This window comes from Aotus nancymaae, unplaced genomic scaffold (genome assembly GCF_030222135.1).
Source record: "Aotus nancymaae isolate 86718 unplaced genomic scaffold, 86718_ANA_hifiasm-v0.15.2.pri h1tg000046l, whole genome shotgun sequence".
Lineage (NCBI taxonomy): Eukaryota > Metazoa > Chordata > Mammalia > Primates > Aotidae > Aotus > Aotus nancymaae.
Genome location: NW_026988460.1, coordinates 14,631,100 through 14,654,173, shown reverse-complemented (window position 1 = coordinate 14,654,173; position 23,074 = coordinate 14,631,100). Strand labels below are relative to the sequence as shown.

Below are 23,074 nucleotides of genomic sequence, written 5' to 3'. Positions count from 1 at the left end.
AGCTAGCCACCAAATCTTGTTTATCCCAATCCCACACAAAGCCCTACAAATAAATGTGAAAAAAGGTCAGAGCTAGATGGAGATTTTAAAACTGTTTTATATACTTCCCAAGATCCATACCCAAGAGCCAGAGTGAAGCGCATGCCTATTTCATAGGTTGAAAAAACACACAACCAGAAAATATACAAATACAAGATTTATCACAATGCCTAATAAAAACTGCAACAACCCCAGCACTCTAAATTAATGATCACCAATAAGCGGCACAGCATTAGAAAAGTGAAAGGCATTTTGTTCAAAAGCCAGCGTTGAGAGAAAGGCATTAAATCAAACCACAGTACCACGAAAAGGCAAAGTAGAGGTGGAAAGGATAATTTCTCAAAAAGTAACTTTCTGACTGTGAGAATGGATTGATAGTACTATCCGTTCTTTATAGGAAAGTTCCCAACAATGAATTTCCTTGTCATCATGATCTAATACTGGTTACCAGCTATTACTCTCATTCGTCATGTTCCACATTCGCGCGGCAGTATAAACAATATCATGGATTTCTTCAGTCGTATTTCACAGCACTTCTCAGAGGGGGTGGATTTTGTATTCAAGTGCAAACCAAAGTGTTCCAAATCTATCTAGGCTCGTAAAAACTATAAATGACCTGCTTGGGGTACACAAATGCCCAGCAGTGCTATAAAATGTAAGACTGGTTTGCTAGAAGCCTCCCTTACTTTAAAAAATTTACTTATCCCTACACTCAAATTTAAATTAGGCTGCTCACTGAAACACTCCATCCACACAAATCAGATTGCTTCTATTCACCATCTATGTTTTTCCTCTACCTCCAAGATGACTCAGTTTTCATCTCCCTCTCTCTTTGTCCCCTATAAATTATAGCTAACTTCTGTTGAGTACCTAATATTTTCTGCTAAACTCTATACAATGTCTGAAGCCTTTACAGCAGTTCAAGATGGGCATTATCACTGTTTTCAGGACAAGCCAAGTTCAGTACCTTTGAGTAGCTCATCCAGTGTCTCACAATTACCACTTAGCAGAATCAAGAATTCAACTCTGCATCAAAAACCCCCAACTTTTCCAATTCTAGAACATGCTTTCCTTTGCCAATTACAAAGTTCTGTCACAACTTCTTTCAAGTATTCCTTCAATTGACCATTCCAATTCCCACTTTCATCACCTTATGTCTAAATCACTACAACCCCATCCTGATTTGTCCCCACAACTCCAGCTTCTTCAAACTCCACAATTTCCTGACATATTAGTATTTGTATATGAGGTTGAGGGGGAAAGCAGAGAGAGACAAAGAACTAGAGCTAGAGAGAGACATCAGCATAGAGGCAGACATGAATGATTTTATGGACAGAAAGAGACACTGGCAGAAATTGTCATAAAAACACAGAAATTCACACAGACACTCATAAACGTATGGAAAGAAATCGACACAGTTACCAATCCAGATCCTCACACCCTACACCTGAAGGCTCTGTGTACGTCAAAATTACTAACATAGTTTCAAAGCTACCTTTCATTGAGCTTTTTCACGTTATGTAATTTTCACAATCATCTTAGAAAATCTGTACTATTATCCCATTTTATAAATGGAACATTAGAGTCCCTTCTATGTTGGCTTGTGCTGCTCACAAACGACAGTAATATTTCAACACAGGGATGTATGACTCTCAAGCCCAAGATTGCATAGACCAGCAGTTCTCAACTGGTGGTAGCTTTGCCCCCCAAGGAACATCTGACAATGTTTGAAGATTTTTATCATCAAATGGGAGGCAACGGAAGGATGCTGCTGACATCCAGCAGGTAGAAGCCAGGGATGCTGCTAAACATCCCACATTGTGCAGGACAGCCTTCATAACAAAGAATGATGCAATAGGTGTCAATAGGATAACCATCGAGACATCCTGGTATAAGCATAAAATCTGATTCTAATCCTCAGGATTTCCCATGTAGGCTCTAGACTACAACATCCCCACTCTCCTAGACATCTAAATCACTTGAAATATGTATTTATTCACTAATACAACAAATATTTGCTGAGAGCCTCCTAATTATCAGGCACTGAGACCAAAAAAACCTGATTAAGATAAGGCTTTTTACAGTCTATTACAAACAGAGAAGAGATATGAAAAATAACTTTGATTCAATGTGGTGAGTGCTATGATAAAGGTATGTGCAAAGGGCTATAGCACAAACAAGGAGCATGTAACTCAGGAAATACAGGCCCATAATCCCTAATCTTCAATCTGGAGACCTGAGAAGTTTGACAAACTGAAATAAAAAGTTTTAGAAAGTGAAAGTTGTTTTTCCCTTTAATGTAGTACCAAATAATTTGTGGAAAAAACCCAACTTGAACTGAAGTGTCACCTGAGTATCAGTGATTCTGCCAGTCATAAGAATCTCTTCTGTTCTTTGCTATTCTTGTAATTTTGGATTTAATTACACCATGAAAGTATCAGAAAGAACTAAATATATGCCAATTAGTTAACAGTGAGAACAGGAATCGTCATGACCAAATAACATGGAAAGTGGAGTCAGCACAAAAGCTTGATCAAGGTCTATCTGCAAGACATCTACTGATGAATATTATGTTAGTCTGTTCACATACTGCTATAAAAATATCACCCAAGACCAGGCAATTTATAAACACAAGAGGTTTAATTGACTTACAGTTCCATATGACTGGGAGACCTCAGGAAATTTACAATCATGACTGAAGACAAAGGAGAAGCAAGGCACAACTTACATGGTAGCACAAAAGAGAGCACAGGGAAACTGCCAGACACTTATCAAACAAGCAGATCTTGTGAGAACTCCCTGACTGTCACAAGAACAGCATGCGGGAACTGCCCCCATGATCCAATCACCTCCCACCAGGTCCCTCCCTTGACACCTGGGGATTACAATTCAAGATGAGAGTTGAGTGAGGACGCAGACCCACATCACATCAAATGTGGTAAAGAATCTATGAGACTTAAACAACGGAGATAAATTATGGGGGTTTCACAGTGCTGATGATGACCAAGAACTAATGAAAAATGGGAAAATATTGCAAACAGTTAAAAAAAAAAAGATTTTGATAATGTATTGAATGGATTTTTGTTTACCAAATAGTGGACATGTGCCACTGACTGGTTTTTCAGTCTTGAAACGTTCCAGAATATACTTTAAAGAACCAGATATTAGCAGGAGGTATAACTATTCAGAACATCAGGTACAGAAAGCAACATGTGGCACAGTGTAAAATATCTGAAAAATTAAAGGTGAAAAGTATTCTAGTGATTTTTAAAGTTATATGATAATTTGCCAAGATAGCATCTGCTGAAAATTTTAGTACTGAACAAATTTACATTGTTGGTAAAACAGCTCTGAACTAGCACTACCATTTCTTAGAAAAACATTAACAATCAAGAACACCAAGAGGTATAAGTATGCTAATAGATATGTTGACTATGTTTGCATATGCCAAAGCCTGAGACAGTTATAAGGGGGAAAAAAGGCAATCACAGAAAAAGCGAACATCCACGATGCTACAACATGGTTGAACCTAGAAAACATTTGTTAAGTGAAAGAAGCTAGTCACAAAATGCCACCTGCTATATAATTCCATTTACATGAAATATCCAGAATAGGGAAATCTAGAGATAGAAAGATTAATGGTTGCCAACAGCTGGGAAAAGAGGGAATGGGAAATGACTGCTAATGGGTAAATTGTTTCATCTGGAGATAATGAAAATGTCCAGAAATTAGATGCAATGGTTACACAACTCTGAATATACTAAAAACCATCAAATTGAACTATGTAAATTGGTATATAAATTACAACTCAATAAATCTGTTAAAAGAAAAAAGAACATAGGGTAATTAAATGAATTTTTTCTGGTACATTCAACAGTACTTTGTACCAGAGGCTTAAGTTGTACTGGAAGAAAACTGTAGAATATTAATTGTTCCTGGACACGTGCTCTTTATATTTCTCTTAAACTTCTTATGACAAATAAAGTTGTTGATACTTATTTCTGTGAAACATACCAATTTTTAAAAAGCCCCATGATCAAGAAATGTTATGCTCCATGAAGAGTACGTACAAATACTTTTTAAATTCTTTGCTCGCTATATTGAACAGGGAACAAAGAAGTTTCAGATTTCCTTAAAGAGTTTGGTCTTGAGGATTCCATTTACATAGTTGTTAAAGTTGAAACAATGTTGATGAGTCAACATTAAAAATGCTTACCACAGATCTTGAAAATAAACTTGCATGTGAAGATTTTGAAGAACTTTGTATGTGTAATGAGAAGATAGAGTAAAAAGAAATTGTCATTAAAAAAAAGACTGAGCTTTAACCATGATACACCTGTTGTGTTTTCCTTGGGTGATGAGAAAATGGCTGAATGGTGGTGTTAAACATAGGTAAGTTTAAGACCATTAGTGATGATAAGGAAGATGTTATTGTGAACATAAGTTAAAAGAAATCCATATAGATGAATATGGTCAATAAGAAATATTAAATAATAGTTGGTCTTGAACAATGCATTATTTGTCAAACAGCAAGAGATTAAGGCCATTTACTCAATTAATGAGCTAACACCTGAATGAAAGCTTATAATGAAACCAATGACTGTGGGAAAAAGACTGAAGGCTATCAATTAGAGTGGTGATTTATTATTTGAGAATCCTATTTTTGGTTCATTCTCAAATGTCCAAAGGCAATACTGATATATCTTCCTCAAACAACCAGATGGAAGCAGCATTTACTCAATGTATAAGTAAAGGTATTTGATTTAGTTCAAACCTGTATATGCTTAAACTTTTCCAGAAAGGTTTTCTTAAAAATATAATCCACATTTTTGGATCTGCTTTTTACAAGTTTTACTGTACACATAAGCCTTAAAACTGATGCTAGACTCTGTCCCATTCATTGTGAACATTCACATGTTCCAGTACCCGAGTTGTCTCTGGGCATGATTGTATAAACAAATTTATTTTCTTTTTAAGAGGCAAATATTTCTAAATTCTAAAATATATCTAGAGTTTGGGATAAAGAACTGTGGACTTACATCTAATATGCAACGTATCCTTCAAGGTTTCTATCCTTTAACTTTTCTATGAAATGAATTATGCTGGTGGTTTTGTAATGCTAAACTACCTTTACATTCCTAGAATAAGTCCTACTTTTTCATCAAGTTCTTTTTTTTTTTTTTTTGGTTGTGCTTTGCTATATTTCATTTGCTGTTTAACTTTGAATGTTGTATCTTTATTCATAAGTAAAACTTATCTTGGGCTTCTTTTGCTGTGATCATTATTTCGTTTGAATGTTAAAGTTATGATGCCTTTATATCATTAAAGGTAAAACAACTCTTACACTTTTTCAATGGCAAATAATTGTTATATTTCCAGTATCTTCTAGGGCTGATCTAGCTGTGTTTTCTACTTTTTGAGTTGTTTATTATTTTGCCAAAAAAAATCCTTTTCCTCTAAGTTTACAACAATATTTTCTTATAATTATCTTGATATTTCCTAAATGTATGATTATAGTTTTTTTGTAATCATCTTTATTTTTTCACCTTTCTCTTTTTTTCATTCTAGCTTGGAAAACTTTGAGTGTTTTATTGGTCTTTGCAAAGAACAACATTTGACTCTACATTTCTTTTTTTCTAACTCCTGTTTGTTGTTTTCTACCTGATTAATTTCAACAGTTAACTTTATTATTTCTCTTTCTACTTTGCCTACCTTGATGCCAAAATAGTAAGACAAATAGTAATCTCCTTTATTTTTTGTTGTTCTTAAATAATGAAGTCATTTAAGGCTATACATTTTTGTCTCATTGAAGATTTTATTGCATCCCTATGACTGGATATGTGTGATTTTATTATTACTTTCCTTACAGCTGCTATTTTTTATTTAATCTGAAAGGTATTTAAGAATGTGTCTGTTAACATCCTGGGAATTAAGTTTTTGGTCATGCTTTGTTTTTCCTAAATGTATTGGCTTATGCTTGGAGTTTTTTTTTAACCATTCTGTGAAATACTTACTTAAAAATCTGTCAACATTTTTGTAGCCAAATACATAACAGATTTTATATATATTTCATAAACATAAGGGAAAAAACTATATGTACTCTACTTGAGGGATTAAAAGTTATATATATATATATATATATATATATATATATATATATAATTGAGTTTGTAGTTTTTATTCAAGACTTCTATATTATCCATTTTCTACAAAAGCTGTCGAATTTTGAAAGAGCTGTATGTGCTACAATCTTCCAGTATGATTATTTTAAGTTCCTTTTGCATTACTTGTAGTTTTTACATGAGATATTTAGCTGGCCTATTTGGTACATATAGGTATATGATCACTACATCTTCTTAACAAATTGTGTTTTTTATAATTATGTGATGTCTATATATCTTTAACTATTTAATACTTTAAACCATGAATTCTACAAAATATAATACTTTTTTGTTTGCATTTGCCTATCACTCTGACTATTCCATTATTTTCAAATACTTTGTGGGTTTTTAACCCAATTTATTAATGGATTTCATATTATAACCCTGCCTGATATAATCTCTCCTTTCAATTAATAGATTTAGTTCATTATCAACTAATGTAATTATCAAAGCCCTTGCTTCAATTCCTCCCTGGTAACTTTATGTTGTACATTATTCTACTTTGTTGTGTTCACTTTATCTTCTCATTATTTTCTGTGGTTTGATCACAGAAGAAGTAACAGCTCCTTCCATTCTTTTACTCCTTGCTAATTGGCAACTTCTCCGGCATATCTCTATTCCATTAATGGTTCCTTTCCCTTCTCTAACACAAATATGTTTCCAGACTATGGCAGAACTCTAGAAAGTGGAAATACTTAACATAATATCCAAGTTCACTTTTAAGCTACTGAAGGCTGGTTGCTACTATCAAAATACAATTAATCTTCATTGTATTCTCATACCAGCAGTAAAAATAGTGATAATTTACCTCATATTATCTTAAATCTCCCTTAACTGACTACATTCTACCTTCTTCTCCTCCATGCTTTAACATGAAACTTAGAAAGTTACTTGAATTTGATATATATAAATATGCCCCCTGTGAAATGGCTCTAATAATACCTAATGTACCTTATGCCAAGCTCGAGAATTAAATGACACCATGGCTATAAAAGCTTGTTAATAAAAATAAAACTGTAAGTATAATAAAACCTGAGTTCCACTTACCCCAAGATATATTCCACAGTACACTAGTCTCACAAGATAGTTTGAGGGAAAAAAAATGGTTTCTGAAAATATGCTTACATCCTCAGAAAATGCTCTTATTCAATCTTTCTCTTGGAGATTCCAAATGCATATAGAAATAGCAAAAGCTTTGAAAGGTTTTCAAGTGTAATAAAGAAATCTTGTGATTAGAGCTTGTCACTAGTTCTAGACAGACTTCAGTTTGATTCTTAGCTCTCCCATTTATTGTGTGTAAATTTAGAACAGGTTAATCTCCCTGAGCCTCCATTTTCTCATCTACAAAATGGAAATGAAATCATTTCTCCTTCATAGATTTACTAAGGAAATTCAATGCAATTATGCATGTGAAGCACTTAGCATAGTGCTTGGCACGTTGAACGTGCCTAATAAACGGTAGCAATAACTAATTTTGCCTAATTAATTCTAGTAATATTAAAACTTGCTTATTTCTGTCTTCTTACTCTTTTGGCCATAGAATGTCTTTTCTCCTTGTTATATATTAACACACTTCCTCTCAGTATACCACTGGGAAAGCCCTTTTGTTAGGCAACCAAAATAATGTGTTTAAGTCCTCTCCATTTCCCCCTCTTAACTTTATAAAGTCTAACCCTCATTTGTCTTAAACCAACAATGAGACTCTCCAGAGAAGGACTGTTCCTTTGCCTCAGGAAATGAGAGGATTCTTCCTGGAAATAAAAGTATTTTTCACACAGGACAATATGTGACTAAGTGCATATAAGTGGTTCTGAGAACACAGCCACAGAGGAGAGAGTGATCAAAGGAGGCAGAAATGCCAAAGAAACGTGTCCTGGGGAATGTGAGACTTGAGGTCTGTCTTGAGGCAGGGTAGGACTTAGGGACTTTAGAAAGATTTGTGTAGAGGGAGCATAATCAAATTTGAGAACTGCATGCAAAGAATTTCGACACATACTTTTGCCCTGGAACACAAGAAAAACTTAATATTGTGCCCACATGTAAGCTACTTGATTTGGCTGATTTCCTCCATATCTATTATACTTCCCTTAAGTCAGCAGGAGTGATACCCCATCTAATCTCTGACTGGTTAGGTTCCCAAGAGAAAAACCATGGGCACACCACCCAGTGCACTTATTCCTGAAAGAAGCTTCTCTACACCCGTCTGCTTTTCTATCCTCACTAACTGTGCAGAAGGGGATTCACAATTTAGAATCCTGGAAACCAAGTACATGTTTAACCCTTTTCTCCAAATTCTAGGAAAGAAAAGCCAAAATATTTTAACTCATATGTCAATTCCTGATCAATTATTAGTGGCTGTTCAAAGGATCGTGTTGAGAAGGACAGTGAGACCCCAATCTGAGCCCAGCAAGGAAGAGTACTGTGATCAGTTTAGGGATGCCTGCTAAGAATACAGGAGGGGGAAGAGGCAGTAAGAGTGCCACATAGTTCTCATACATAGGAACAGCACCCATAGTTCTCACACAGTATGGGAGCAGCACCCAGAGCTCTCACACAATATGGGAGCAGCACCCAGAGCTCTCATGCTCTATAGGAACAGTATGCATAACTCTCATGCACTGTGGGAACAGCGTACACACACTATTGGTACAGCGCCCGTAACTCTCACACACAATGAGTGCAATGCCCATAGCTCTCTCACACTATGGGTGCAGCACCCATAGCTCTCACACACTATAGGAACAGTGCCTATTATCCTTGCCCAAGCTCTACTGTGGATCCCCAGGACCAAAAGCCCTGGCAGTGAGAAGGCAGAGAGGAAAGAGGCTCTCTTCTTCCTTTCCCTACACCTGCACAAATCCTTCTTCTGGTGTTTAGCCACACTCTCCCTGAAAGAGCTAATGCAGAGGAGGAGGTAGAAGAGTAGAGAACAGCCCATTCTTTCCTTCGGCTGCCTATAGGCAACACATACACTCCAGCTTGAAAATAAGCCTGGGCTCCTTGTATAGGGGCAATATCTAATTTATCTCTGAGGCCTAAACATGTGCCTTGCTCACAGAAGGTATGTGGCAGTGGGGCAATGACTAGGGGCTTAAGCTCATCAAAAGGACTTGTGTACTAGCACTTAACTCTTTGGCTCTCTAGTATCTTTTTCCCATATTTATCCTAATAGCAGCTCTTCTGGGAGACTTTCCCATGACCTCCCCAGGAAAAATGGAACCCCATTACTCTTCTATGAAAAATCTATGAGGCTTATATGTTTACATCTCATATCTTATAGGATAGCCCTCTCCAGGGCAGGGACTATGTTCTATTTCTGATCCCTCCTGAGCTTAATTTTGAATCTGGCACACCTCAATAACTTTACATAAAGGCATTAACTTTTTTAAGAAATCAACTAATTATTCAAAATCAGGAATGAGGAAGTGCCCTCTAGTAGGAAAGCTGCCAGTGCTCAATTTGGAAGTCAAGGAATCTTTAGTAACTTGAATTTAGGGGATTCTACCATTTTATTCAGATTAAAAGTTGAGAAAATAAGCTCAACCAGAAAAGTATATAGAGCTAGAAAAGAGAAACATGACACTTATTGTCCCCAGTCACACCGCTGAAGTATAATTCTCATGATGCTGAGAATTCTGAAAGATCTAATAAACACCTAAAGTAGAAACTGACACATATATCTAGAAAAATGTATGACTGGGCATAGAAATTATTAAATTAGCCTATAAACCTGCTAGATTTTTCAAATAGTCTAAAATAATTATAAACCCTCAGAGATTTTTGGCTTCATAGTTTCCTTTAAAACAGAATACACAAAAGGGATTTATTAAAATGACGTGTCATTTACAAAAGACCATGCACATGGCTTGGGATGGAATGGGGAGGTGAGGTGGGAATCAACCAAATGGAACAGAAATTCACTTTAAATGAAAATTCACTTAGAGGAAATTATCTGATACAGGAGAAATCTATGTCTGCCAAAGTGATAAAAATTCAGACATCCTGTAAACATCCATCTCAGACTTTTTGCATTCCTGTTAACTCTCTTTTTAAAGGTCAGTTTTCTACCAGTATGGTCATACCATACAGTCAAATTCAATAACATAGCACTGAATTATACAATAAGGTTAATGTGTTTGGAGATTCAAAGCATATGATTCTTTTTCTCATCATGAACAACTGCCTTTCTGATGAGGTTTATTTTTCCCATGTCTAGTATGGATTTTAAAATTAAAGTAATGAAGCTATTCCATATGAGAAAAATAGTTTAGGGAACCTTGTAACATTTTTTTTGTAAATGCATTCTGAAATATGAAGCCCAACTTGGGTGTAGCTTTAAATGTGTATCCTCTGTGAATTTCTACAGGTTTCTGCAAAATAAGAATGACCACTGACCAGATCCATCTCCAGTCTCCTATCACAAAGGGAGTAGCTCAAGAAAGATGGCCCAAAGAGGTTAAGAAGTTGTCAAGGTCTACAATTAAAGCCAGAGCCAAAAGAAGCTCCCAATCCCTCAGTCCAAACGCCTTTCTGCAACAGCATACTGACCACACTCTACCAACCAGACCCCAATAAAATTTTTTAGGCAACTATAGGATAAGGTTTTCTTAGTTGTTATTTACTATTTTTGCTAACAGTAACCCATTATAGGCTAGGTACGATGGCTCATGTCTATAATCCCAGCACTTTGGGAGGCTAATAAGGGCAGATCTCTTGAGGCCATGAGTTTAATACCTGCTTGGGCAACATAGTGAGACCCTGTCTATACAAATAGAAGAATTATTTGGGCATGGTGATGCATGCCTATAGTCCTAGCTATTCTAGGGTCTGAGCTGGGAGGGCTGCTTGAGCCCCAGCGTCTGAGGCTACAGTGAGCTATGATCATATTACTGTACTCCAGACTGGGTAACAGAATGAGACCTTGTCTCAAAAATAAATAAAATAATTACAGCATGATAAGAACTCCATTCCATCACAAATTTTGATCTGTTTCATTTACCGTGGCATCCCTTAGCACCTAGAACATGCCTGGCATATAACAGGTATTCAATTGAGTTGTTTTATTTATTGAGAGAGTACTATGTGTTAGACACAGAGCTGAGCACTTCACATATATTATCTCATTTAACCCCCAAAACACACATATGGACTAAATTTTACCTACCCCCAAATTCACATCTTCAAGCCCTCACCTCCAATGTGACTATAGAGATAGGGCCTTTAAGGTGATTAAGGTTACACGAGGTCATAAGAGTGGGGTCCTAATCCAGTGGCACTGGTGTTCTCATAATAAAAGGAAGAGATTCCAGTGATACATGCACACAGAGGAAAGGCTATGTGAGGACATAGGTAAAGGCAGCAATCTGCAACCAAGTAGAGAGGCTTCACCCAAAACCAACCATCCTGCTACCTCAATCTTGGACTACCAGGCTCGCAAACTGAGAAAAATAACTTGTGTTGTTTAAGCCACCCAGACTGTGGTATTCTGACGGCAGCCCTAACTGACTAACACACACACTATCAGAATACTATTTTCATCTCATTTTCAGATAAAGAACAGAGATAGAGTGATTTTATTAGTGTTACCACTGCTGGTCTCTAGGTGTTTAGAAGGTTGGTGATTAGACAATGGATGTCAAAAGAAAAGAGAAGTAGGTAATTTAGTAGATTTCAATGTGTAATAAATGAAACTCTTTACCATTAGACCAGCCTTACAAGAGTTCCTCAAGGAAGTTTTAAACATGGAAACCAAAGAATGATACCTGCTACCACAAAACACACTTAAGTACACGGTCCACAGACCCTGAAAAGCAACTACACAATAGAAACTACAAAGCAATCAGCTAACAACTTGATGATAGAGTCAAAACATCACCTATCAATATTAACCTTGAAAGTACATGTTCTAAACACCCCACTAAAAAAGCACAGAGTGGCAAGCTAAATCAAAAATAAGAATCATCCATCTACCCTGTCTCTACCAAAAAATTAGCTGGGCATGGTGGCTGGTGCCTGTAATCAGAGGCTAAGGCAAGAGAATTGCTTGAACTCGGGAGGCAGAGGTAGAAGTGAGCCAAGATTTCACCACTACACTCCAGCGTAGGTGACAGTATGAGACCTTGTCTCAAAAAAGGATTCTACACACCTAGTACTACTCAGAACAGAAGACTGTCTTTCTGGTCTGCCTTCTTAACCAGCAACCAAGAATGAATATAATTCTGCACCCGAATCCACAACCCAGAAAGGATCCTAGGTCAGGCTCAGTAGCTTACCCTTGTAATCCCAGCACTTAGTGAGACCAAGGTGGGCTGATCACTTGAGGTCAGGAGTTCAAGACCAGCCTGTTGAACATGGTGAAATCCCACCTCTACTAAAAATACAAAAATTTATGACAAAGCCATAAATTCTTTGTCAACATGAGAAATGCTTCACATTACCAATAAGTGAAAGGCAAATCAAAACCCAGTAAGTTATCATTTCACATCAGTCAGAATGGCTATTAGAGAGACAAAAAATAGCAGATGCTGGCAAGGCTGCAGAGAAAAGGGAACTCTTATACACTGTTGGTGAGAATGTAAATTAGTTCAACCACCATGGAAAGCAGTGTAGAAATTTCTCAAAGAACTAAAAACAGAACTACCATTTAACCCAGCAATCCCATTCCAAAAGAAAATAAATCACTCTACAAAAAAAGACACATGCATTCTTTTGTTCATTTCAGCACCATTCACACTAGAAAAGCCACAGAAACAAACTAAGTGCCTATCAATGTTGGACTGGATAGAGAAAATGTGGAATATGCACACCTTGTATTTAAAAAGAATAAAATCATGTCCTCTGCAGCAACATGGATGCACATGGAGGCTGCCAGAGACCATTATCCTAAGCAAATTAACACAGGAACAGAAACCAAATACCACATGTTCTCTCTCACTTATTACTGGGAGCCAAACATTGGGTACATATGGATGTAAAGACAGGAACAATAGACAGTGGGTCTATTAGAGCTGGGAGGGAGGGAGGAGGGCAAGAGCTGAAATACTACCTTTTGGGTACTATGAGCACTACCTGGATGACAGAATCATTCATACCCCAAACCTCAGCGTGATGCATTATACCCATGTAACAAACCAGCACATGCATTCCCTAAATCTAAAATAAAAGTTGAAGTTATTTTTTTAAAAACCAAAAGTATAATTAAACTCTCACTGAGGAAGTACCAATAAAGTAGCTCTTGGTTTCCCAATTTTATTCTCCCTAAATTTGAGTTCACACACAATCATGACCTATTTTCCTTTCCAGGATGACAGTCTGGTTTTGGTAACAGCAGTCACTGCATGGCATCTTGACAGGTAATGGGAATAATCCAACAATCCAAAAAGGATCCCAGGTCGGGCACAGTGGCTCACACCTGTAATCCCAGCACATAGGGAGGTGAAGGTGGGCTGATCACTTAAGGTCAGGAGTTGAAGACCAGCCTGGAGAACATGGTAAAACCTCATCTCTACTAAAAATACAAAATTTAACTAGGCATGGTGGCGGGCACCTGTAGTCCCAGCTACTCAAGAGGCTGACGCAGGAGAATGACTTGAATCTGGAGGTGGAGGTTGAAGTGAGCCAAGATCATACCACTACACTCCAGCCTGATTAACAGTGAAAGACCCTGTCTCAAAAAAGAATTCTACATACCTAGTACTACTCAGAACAGAAAACTATCTTCCAGGTCTGCCTTTTTAATCAGCAACCAAGAAAGAATGTAATTCTGCACCTGAATTCACAAGCTATCGAAACCAAAACAAATTGTTTAGGGTCAAACGAGGCATTTTGTTCCTTAACATTGTCAGGTACAAAAAAAACGAAAAATGGTTAGAATTTTTCATGATGAAAAACTACAAGTGTTCATGTAGGTCAATTTAACAACTACAGGGTGAAAAATACCATAGGATCCATTGCAAGATTTCTGAACAATGGCTTACCATTAAAGACTGTAGTTTTAGGCACCGAAATGCCTAAAATGGGAAATTCCTATACCATCTTCATCCTGAGCCTGGGACCTTCCTTCCAATGTGAAAAAGAAGCATGAATAAATCTGTGTTTGGGAGGGATGTGAAGAAAGTGGAATAATTCAGAAACAAACCAAGAGAAAGAATGGCCAGTTTTACATGAGCACAATTCACTTTCACCAACAAGTGAATGCTTGCTAAATATGAAACAATAATCCAGGACCCAAACCAAGTTAAAGTGCAACGTGACCTTTAAACTTGGCTATAATCATCTGAACCTGGGGGGAAAAAAGACAAAGGTTTATTTTCAGGATATTTTTTTAAAGCTTCATAAGAGTAGGGAGCCAGCATTCTTCCACTTCGCACCCCTTAATAGGCTTTATGATAACTACTGCCTAGTGACATAAAGAATCACCTGCCTGAAAAGCATACTCAGATCACTGACAGGAAGCAAGAGGAATAGAGAAGCCAGTCTTGCATAGCACAGGCCTGTGAAGTGCAATATTCTGCATTATTGCCTTGCGGAAATTAGGGGAAAGTACTGTTGAGGGGTTCACAATATTATCACAGGCTTAATATCCTTGCACATGAAAACCAGAGGAGATGGCGCAAAAATCACCTAGTGAAACAACTTACAAATTAAGCATTCTGATAAGGCCCTCCAGCTACTCTCTTAAAGGAAGGTGCAGCCTCCATACACCTAATGTTACAAGATGGTAAAACATTTTGGCTAAATGCTGATGGTTACAGGAAATGTAAGATCACTGTCCTAATAGCTAAAGAATTATATGCCAGCTCGCCCTAATAACAGTGAGATTCTCCATTTTCATCTGAAATAAGGAAATAAATGTCTCTGCAGTTTAATATTATCCCAGATCCTGTATCACTTAGCAATCTCATCAGCGTCCTTGCTTTAATAATATCGTGCTCAGACAAGGAAGACATCCATCTTTTCAGTAAGCTTTTGTAGCCCATTTAAAAGTGAACTGAAGAGCCTCTTAGAGAGAAACCTCAGAGAGAAAAGGATTTACGACCGTGATTACACCATCTTACCAAACTAAAAATGTGCCAGATAGAATCTTCAAATTAGAAGTAAGGCCTCAACTATAAACAGATTGCAATCTGAACCTCCTAGAAGACTAAAATGATATTGTTATCATTGTAGAGGTATATTGTTCTGAATTAATATTAGCTTGTTTTCTCCTGATGTAATTTAAATGTACCTAACTCACTGAAAAGAACTTACAATAGGGGCTTTTAATAAGTTTCATTAATAACATTGATAAACCATTAAAATGCTATATTAGTCCTCCCTGCTGCTCTTCTTTAGCCTAGAAATCTAGTGAGAAACTAGGGAGGTTTCTTGTTAATATCAGTGGTGGAGTGCATTAAGAACATTCACTCAAGAGTTAGAAGGCATAGGTTCAAAATCTGTTCAATTGAACATTCTGCAACAACAGAAATTTTCTACATCTAACGTAATAGCCACATGTGGCTAAGGAACACATCTTGAACTATCTGAAATGTGACAGATATCTCAGGATCTAATTTTTAAATATTTCATTATAATTAACTCTATGTAGTCTCACATAGCTAGTGGCTACCACGTGGGACAGCACAGCAGCATACCTGTTACTTACTAGTTATATGTCTTTGGATATGTAAATTAACTTTTCTGTGCCTCAGTTTCCTCATCTTACAGACAGGGATAAAAATATTCCCTCATAGAGTCATTGAGGAAATAAGGAATGTGGGATATTCTTCTGCAACATCTTTTAACCCATCCCTCCTCTACATTCCCACTGTGTTCACCTTCGTCCGGCTCTTACCATGCTGGTATTATCAAAAGACCTTCATGTGTCTCACTCCCTCTAGCAAGTCCCAACTTCACTCCTTCCAGTAAAATATACCCTCTAAGTGTTTCTAAATTACAATTCTCAGCGTATCATCTCCCTGTTCAAAATCTCATAGCTATGGTTGGGCACAGTGGCTAATGCCTGTAATCCCAGCACTTTGGGAGGCCAAGGTAGGCAGATTGCTTGAGCCCAGGAGTTAGAGACCAGCCTGGGCAACATGGTAAAATTCCATCTCTACAAAAAAAAAAAAAAAAAAAAAAACTTTTCTGGGCATGGTTGTATTCACCTCTAGTCCCAGCTACTCAGGAGGATGATGCAGGATCACCTGAGCCCAGGAGGTCAAAGCTGCCGTGAGCCATGACTGTGCCACTGCACTCTAGCCTGGGCGACAGAGACTCTCTTTAAAAAAAAAAAAATCTTGAGTGTTCTGCCTGCTTCCGGACGAGCAAGAAGACTTGTGCTCCGGTTCTCGGACTTCCCCAGCAGCGTGACCCCCAAACGCCAGTCTCCACTCCCGCCTCAAAAGAAGAAACCAAGACCACCTCCTGCTCAGGGACTGGAGGAGACATCGGCCTCTGCAGGCTTGCTGAAGAAGGGAGAAAAAGAACAGCAAGAAGCAATTGAACACATTGATGAAGTACAAAATGAAATAGACAGACTTAATGAACAAGCCAGTGAGGAGATTTTGAAAGCAGAACAGAAATATAACAAACTCCGCCAACCATTTTTTCAGAAGAGGTCAGAACTGATTGCCAAAATCCCAAATTTTTGGGTAACAACATTTGTCAACCATCCACAAGTGTCTGCACTGCTTGGAGAGGAGGATGAAGAGGCACTGTATTATTTGACCAGAGTTGAAGTGAGAATTTGAAGATATTAAATCAGGTTACAGAATAGATTTTTATTTTGATGAAAATCCTTACTTTGAAAATAAAGTTCTCTCCAAAGAATTCCATCTGAATGAGAGTGGCGATCCATCTTCAAAGTCCATCGAAATCAAATGGAAATCTGGAAAGGATCTGATGAAATGTTCAAGTCAAACACAGAATAAAGCCATCAGGAAGAGGCAGCATGAGGAACCAGAGAGCTTCTTTACCTGGTTTACCGACCATTCTGATGCAGATGCTGATGAATTAGGAGAGGTCATCAAAGATGATATTTGGCCAAACCCATTACAATACTACTTGGTTCCTGATATGGATGATGAAGAAGGAGAAGGAGAAGAAGATGATGATGATGATGAAGAGGAGGAAGGATTAGAAGATATTGATGAAGAAGGGGATGAGGATGAAGGTGAAGAAGATGAAGATGATGATGAAGGGGAGGAAGGAGAGGAGGATGAAGGAGAGGATGACTAATAGAACACTGATGGATTCCAACCTTCCTTTTTTTAAATTTTCTCTAGTCCCTGGGAGCAAGTTGCAGTCTTTTTTTTTTTTTTCTTCCCTCTTGTGCTCAGTCACCCTGTTTTTGAAGTCTCTTTTCTCTACACCATGGTTCTCAACTTATTTTGGGGGAAATATCTTGAGCAAGATACAATGGGAAAAGAGTCTCTACCCCTTTCTGTTTGAAATTCATTTTTATCCCTTCCTGTCTTAACAAAAACTGTATAGAATCAACACCACCGAGCTCTGTGGGAAAAAAGAAAAACCTGCTCCCTTCGCTCTGCTGGAAGCTGGAGGGTGCTAGGGCCCTGTGTAGTAGTGTATAGAATTCTAGCTTTTTTCCTCCTTTCTCTGTATATTGGGCTCAGAGAGTACACTGTGTCTCTATGTGAATATGGACAGTTAGCATTTACCAACATGTATCTGTCTACTTTCTCTTGTTTAAAAAAAAAGAAAAAGAAACTTAAAAAAAATGGGGTTATAGAAGGTCAGCAAAGGGTGGGTTTGAGATGTTTGGGTGGGGTAAGTGGGCATTTTGACAACATGGCTTCTCCTTTGGCATGTTTAATTGTGACATTTGACAGACATCCTTGCAGTTTAAGATAACACTTTTAAAATAAATTCTCTCCTAATGATGACTTGAGCCCTGCCACTCAATGGGAGAATCAGCAGAACCTGTAGGATCATATTTGGAATTGACATTCTCTATTGTAATTTTGTTCCTGTTTATTTTTACATTTTCTCTTTGTTTCACTGGAAAGGAAAGATGATGCTCAGTTTTAAACGTTAAAAGTGTACAAGTTGCTTTGTTACAATAAAACTAAATGTGTACACACACACACACACAAAAATCTTATAGTATGACCTCCCACTGAACCTAGAGTCGGACTCTTGGGGCCCTTTTTATAATCTACCCCAAGCTGATGTTTCATATAATCTCCCACTGTGCCCCAGAAACAACCCACAGTGCCAACAGACGGAGCAACTTGCCCTTCCTCACACCAACCATGCATATTTTCACTCCCTTGTCACTGATTGACAATATGCACATATAAAATGCTCAGTGCCTTTTCCCTTACTTTGTCATAACCATTGAGGCCTATCCCAAGACATCTCACTTCAGAAGCCATCTCCTTTGAGTTGCTCATAAAAAGAATGAGACATTTAACAATCGCAGAGGCTTTACGAATACTTCGCTCTTCATATGTGCCCTCTTGGTTGCCCTCCAAGAAGAAAACCTCCTTGAAAACGCAAGGTTATGCTTTTGTGTCTCGCCAACGGTGCCTAGCTTGGTACACATCCAGTAGGCGCTCGTGACATGTGTGATAAAGAAATAGCATTAAACATGAACACAGATGCTGTTTAAATTGAAAACTAGGATCTTTGGAAGTCCCTGCTATTCACACCACTAAGGCATTTGAAATTCCTCCCTCAAAATAACTGTCTTTCTATAAATATATGGCAAGAAAATCTAGGCAAGTATGGATTACTAAACCAATGTATGCCTTAAATAAAACTCTCAATAATTCCCTGTTCTCCTTCTGAGTCCTGCTAGAGAAATTTTCCTTAGGATGATTCTACCTTGTCCTTCGATCCCTTGCAGCATGTGCTGTTTATAGGCTAAAATACATCTACATCCCTCCATAAACTCCACCCTCCTTTTCCCTCTTGACTTTTCCCATACCTCACTTCTCTTCCCTTGACTTCCTATCACCCTCAATTACCCCAACTTTGAAGAAATTTTTTAAACAAGGCCTCAGCCATCTTATCTCCCACTCTTCAAAGCCTCCATCAAAACCCACCTCCAAATACTTCCTCCCTGTCCAATAAAAGGACCTGTTTGCACTTCTTTGCAACAGATATTCAAGCAAAGAGAAAAGGGAAAGCAATCAGAAAATATCTTGAAAACTCACTTAGGTCAGAACTTTAGCAGTGGCTTCTGGCACAGAAGACACACCTCTGATCTCGAGGAGAGTTCTCTACAAAATATAATGCCAGATTGCTTCTTGTAATTTATACTCCCTTTTCAGATATTCTTTATTGCTGTAGTTCTTAAACTTTCGAGCACATTAGAATCATCAGGAGTATTTGAGGAATGCTGATTCCTAGGCATTGCCACCAGGGAATCTAAGTCAGTGTGCCCAGGGCTACCCAGAAACCTGCATGTTAATGAGGACCCAGCTCATTCTTTCACAAGGTCAAGACCACACTGACAAACACTGCAACGGCCTCACCTTCCTCTTTACACCAGTCCTCTGTTCCTCTTCTGTACACCAAGGGAAAGAAGGATAACTAACTGCAGCCAAAAGGCCTACATCTTCTGGAAAAACAGAATCTTCCCAGTGAGAGTAATTAGGTGAAGGAGCTAAGGCAGAACAAGGTAATCAGGCACACGAGGTAAAGACGAAAAGGCTCACAGTAACCCGAGGTCAAAGCAAATGGCAAATCACAAATCTCAACAGAAGAGCTAGGAAGTTCAGTACATGCAGAAAGGAAAGAAAAAATTATTATTGTAACATCTGAACATGTGTAGAGCATCACATTTAATTGCAAACTGCCAACTCTTAAAGGGGAAACTCACCAGATTTTAACATGAAGTATCTAAGCTGAACCAGATCAAGTAACATAGTCTTCGACACATCAAATCAGATCATTTCCTGAGATCAAAGAGAAGAAAGAAGAAAGGGTAATTTCAGAGCACTAGGCAGGCCCAGTCCAGGTCCTGACATAGGAAGCAGGAGGACAGAATATTTGTGAGAAATTAGAGGCATGAGCAGCTAACAGAGATGATTCTAATAATAATACCTAGGGGGGATACACATTCTGGGACAGACTTTGGATGGTCACCGTTCATACCCCTTGTCCCTACATGATCAATGAATGGCTAATATCACTTACTTTCCTCTCCAGGAGTCCTCTTTTAACAGGAAATTATGTAATCACCCTAATATGGGTAATAGACACATGCTAGACATGGAGCTAAGTGCTTTACTTATGTCATTTAAACCCTAAACTTTACAAGGGACCAACATTAATACTGTTATTATGCCCATTATTAAGCTGAAGAGTGTTGGAGCTGTTGGAAGTTAAATTACTTACCTAACACCAAGTCAGCAAATGACAAGACTTGAACTCACATCTGCCCAGACAGTTCTTTTAACACAGGACAGGTAAACTGCAGCCCACAGACCAAATTCAGGCCACCATCCACTTTTGGAAACAGAGTTTACACTTTTAAAAGAGGAAATACTGGAAGACAGCCACCCAGTTCATTTGCATATTGTCTATGGCTGCTTTCACACCACAAACACAGAGTCAAGTAGCTGCAACAGGGAGCTTCTGGACTGCAAAGTGGAAAATATTTACTATCTGGGCCTTTACTGGAAAGGTTTGCTGATCTGGACTCCCTGTCATCCTCAGGATAGCACCCAAAACACAAATTCACAAACTTAGCCCTTCCACCAGGGATGGCCCACGGTCAAGGAAAACATGAAGACCAAATAGTAGAATAATCTCCCCAGTTCGGACATTTCAGACTTTGATTTTTGTGGGTTTTTTAACCTTAAGGTTTATAGCATGTTGAGTTGTCAATAGTTATAATAAGCACAGTATTTCTTATGTTTAAAAAAAAAAAAGACAGATTATAATGGCTCACGCCTGTAATCACAACACTTTGGAAGGCCAAAGCAGGTGGATCACTTGAGGTCAGGAGTTTGAGACCATCCTGACCAAGATGGTGAAATCCCATCTCTACTAAAAATACAAAAAATTAGCTGAGCATGGCAGGCACCTATAATCCCAGCTACTCAGGAGGCTGAGGCAGAAGAATTGCATGAACCTAGGAGGTGGACGTTGCAGTGAGCTGTGATCATGCCACTGCACTCCAGCCTGGGTGACAGAGCCAGACTCCATCTCAAAAAATATATATATAATATATTAAAAAGAAAATTAAGTACCTAGAACCAGGTCAGGAAATATACAAGATGAGCCTGAAGCATCTTGCTCTGTCAGAAAGTTAACAACAAAAAAAAAAAGTATTCCAAAAATCCCACAAGGATGGGACATGTCAAAGGGTCACAAAAACCAACTGAAAGAGCTCCCGAAGGCTAAAGCTGGAACAATTTGAACAGTAAAATAAAATAGCATTCAATTATAACTCAGAGGTAAAATAAATATCCATGAGTCCATAGCAATATAAATGAATGATTAATTGAATAAATAAATGGGGGAGAAGAGAAAACTCTTGTACAGAAGAATTCCAAAAAGTTTATGCAGATATTCCACCCTAAGGGAGAAGGTGACTTCTTCCCAAAAAGTAAAGTATGAAAAGGTGGAGGGAGAGGGAAGTAATTTTACAGTGGAGAAACCTGACCGACACTGCCTCAACCAGGTGATCAAAATGAATCAGTGATGAGTCATGTTGACTAATATGATGTGGTGAGAACAGTGTTTTACCTCTGCGACCTTGCTCTCTGAAACCCATAAGCCTGGTCTAATCATGAGAAAAACATCAAGCTAATTCCAATCAAGGAGCACCCTACAAAATACCTGACCAACATTCCTCAACACTCTCAAGTCATCGAAAACAAGGAAAGACTGAGAAATGGCCACAACCAAAAGAAGCCTGAAGCCACGTAATGACTGAATTAATGTGGTGTCCCAGATGTGATCCTGATGCAGAAAACGGACATTAGGGGAAAACTAAGGAAATGAAAATACAGGAGGGACTCTAGTTAATAATACTTAGCAACATTTGTTCATCAACCGTGACAAACATAAGAAGTTAAAACTGGGGAAACTGGCGTAGGATACAGAAGAACGTTCTGTACTGCCTTCGCAATTTTGATGACATCTGAAATGATTCTAAAATTAAGTTTACTTTTTTAAAAGAGGGAAAAAAATAGCATCTGCTTTCCACATTTAAACTCACAGGAGGATCCAACTTGGAAGAGATTGCCTTTCCTCGTGCAGTTTACATACTATAATTCTAATTTTGTCTGGAAGGTGCAAAACACAGATTTTAAAATTATTCCCATGTAAATAATTCAGTCTGTGATTAGTGCCAAAACAGAATAAATTAAATCTGGTATAGATTACCAAGTTACTGTGAGCAAAATTCTGTATTTAAAAAAACACTTGGGATAAAGAAAATTCTGCTTAGTGAAAGCCTGGAAGATATAATTCAGGCATCAACAGCACAGACAGCCGTATCTGCTTAGCTGCGCTTCTGGATGAATACAAATAGTGCTGGTGTCACCCATTGTTCTTTGAAAATTGATCCTCCTGCTTTGAAAGAAAAAATTCTGCAGGGAAGAATATACTCAGCTTCAAACCTACATACCTTAATAACATTTTCCTCACCATAAGCATGTCTACAGATTCCTCTAGGCACTGCTGGCAAGGGGCACATGGCATGGTACCCTAGGAAAATATGTGACCCAGCTCCTATCTCTCCAGCCACACTGAATTTTCTGCTATTGCATGAAGACACTAAATTCTTATAAAATACTCTTCTCATCACTTAATAGAATTATAACAAAATGTCTGACTGTATAATTATTAGTTGAATGTCTCCCTTCCATATATTAAATGGAAAGCCTTGTGAGGACCATGTTTTGTTGACTGCTGTA

General features: G+C 37.9%; 1 pseudogene; it reads left to right on the top strand.

Moving 5' to 3' along the window:
- The first annotated feature begins 14,062 nt into the window (after positions 1–14,062).
- On the top strand, positions 14,063–18,081 carry LOC135268863 (protein SET-like; annotated as a pseudogene).
- Positions 18,082–23,074: the final 4,993 nt, after the last annotated feature.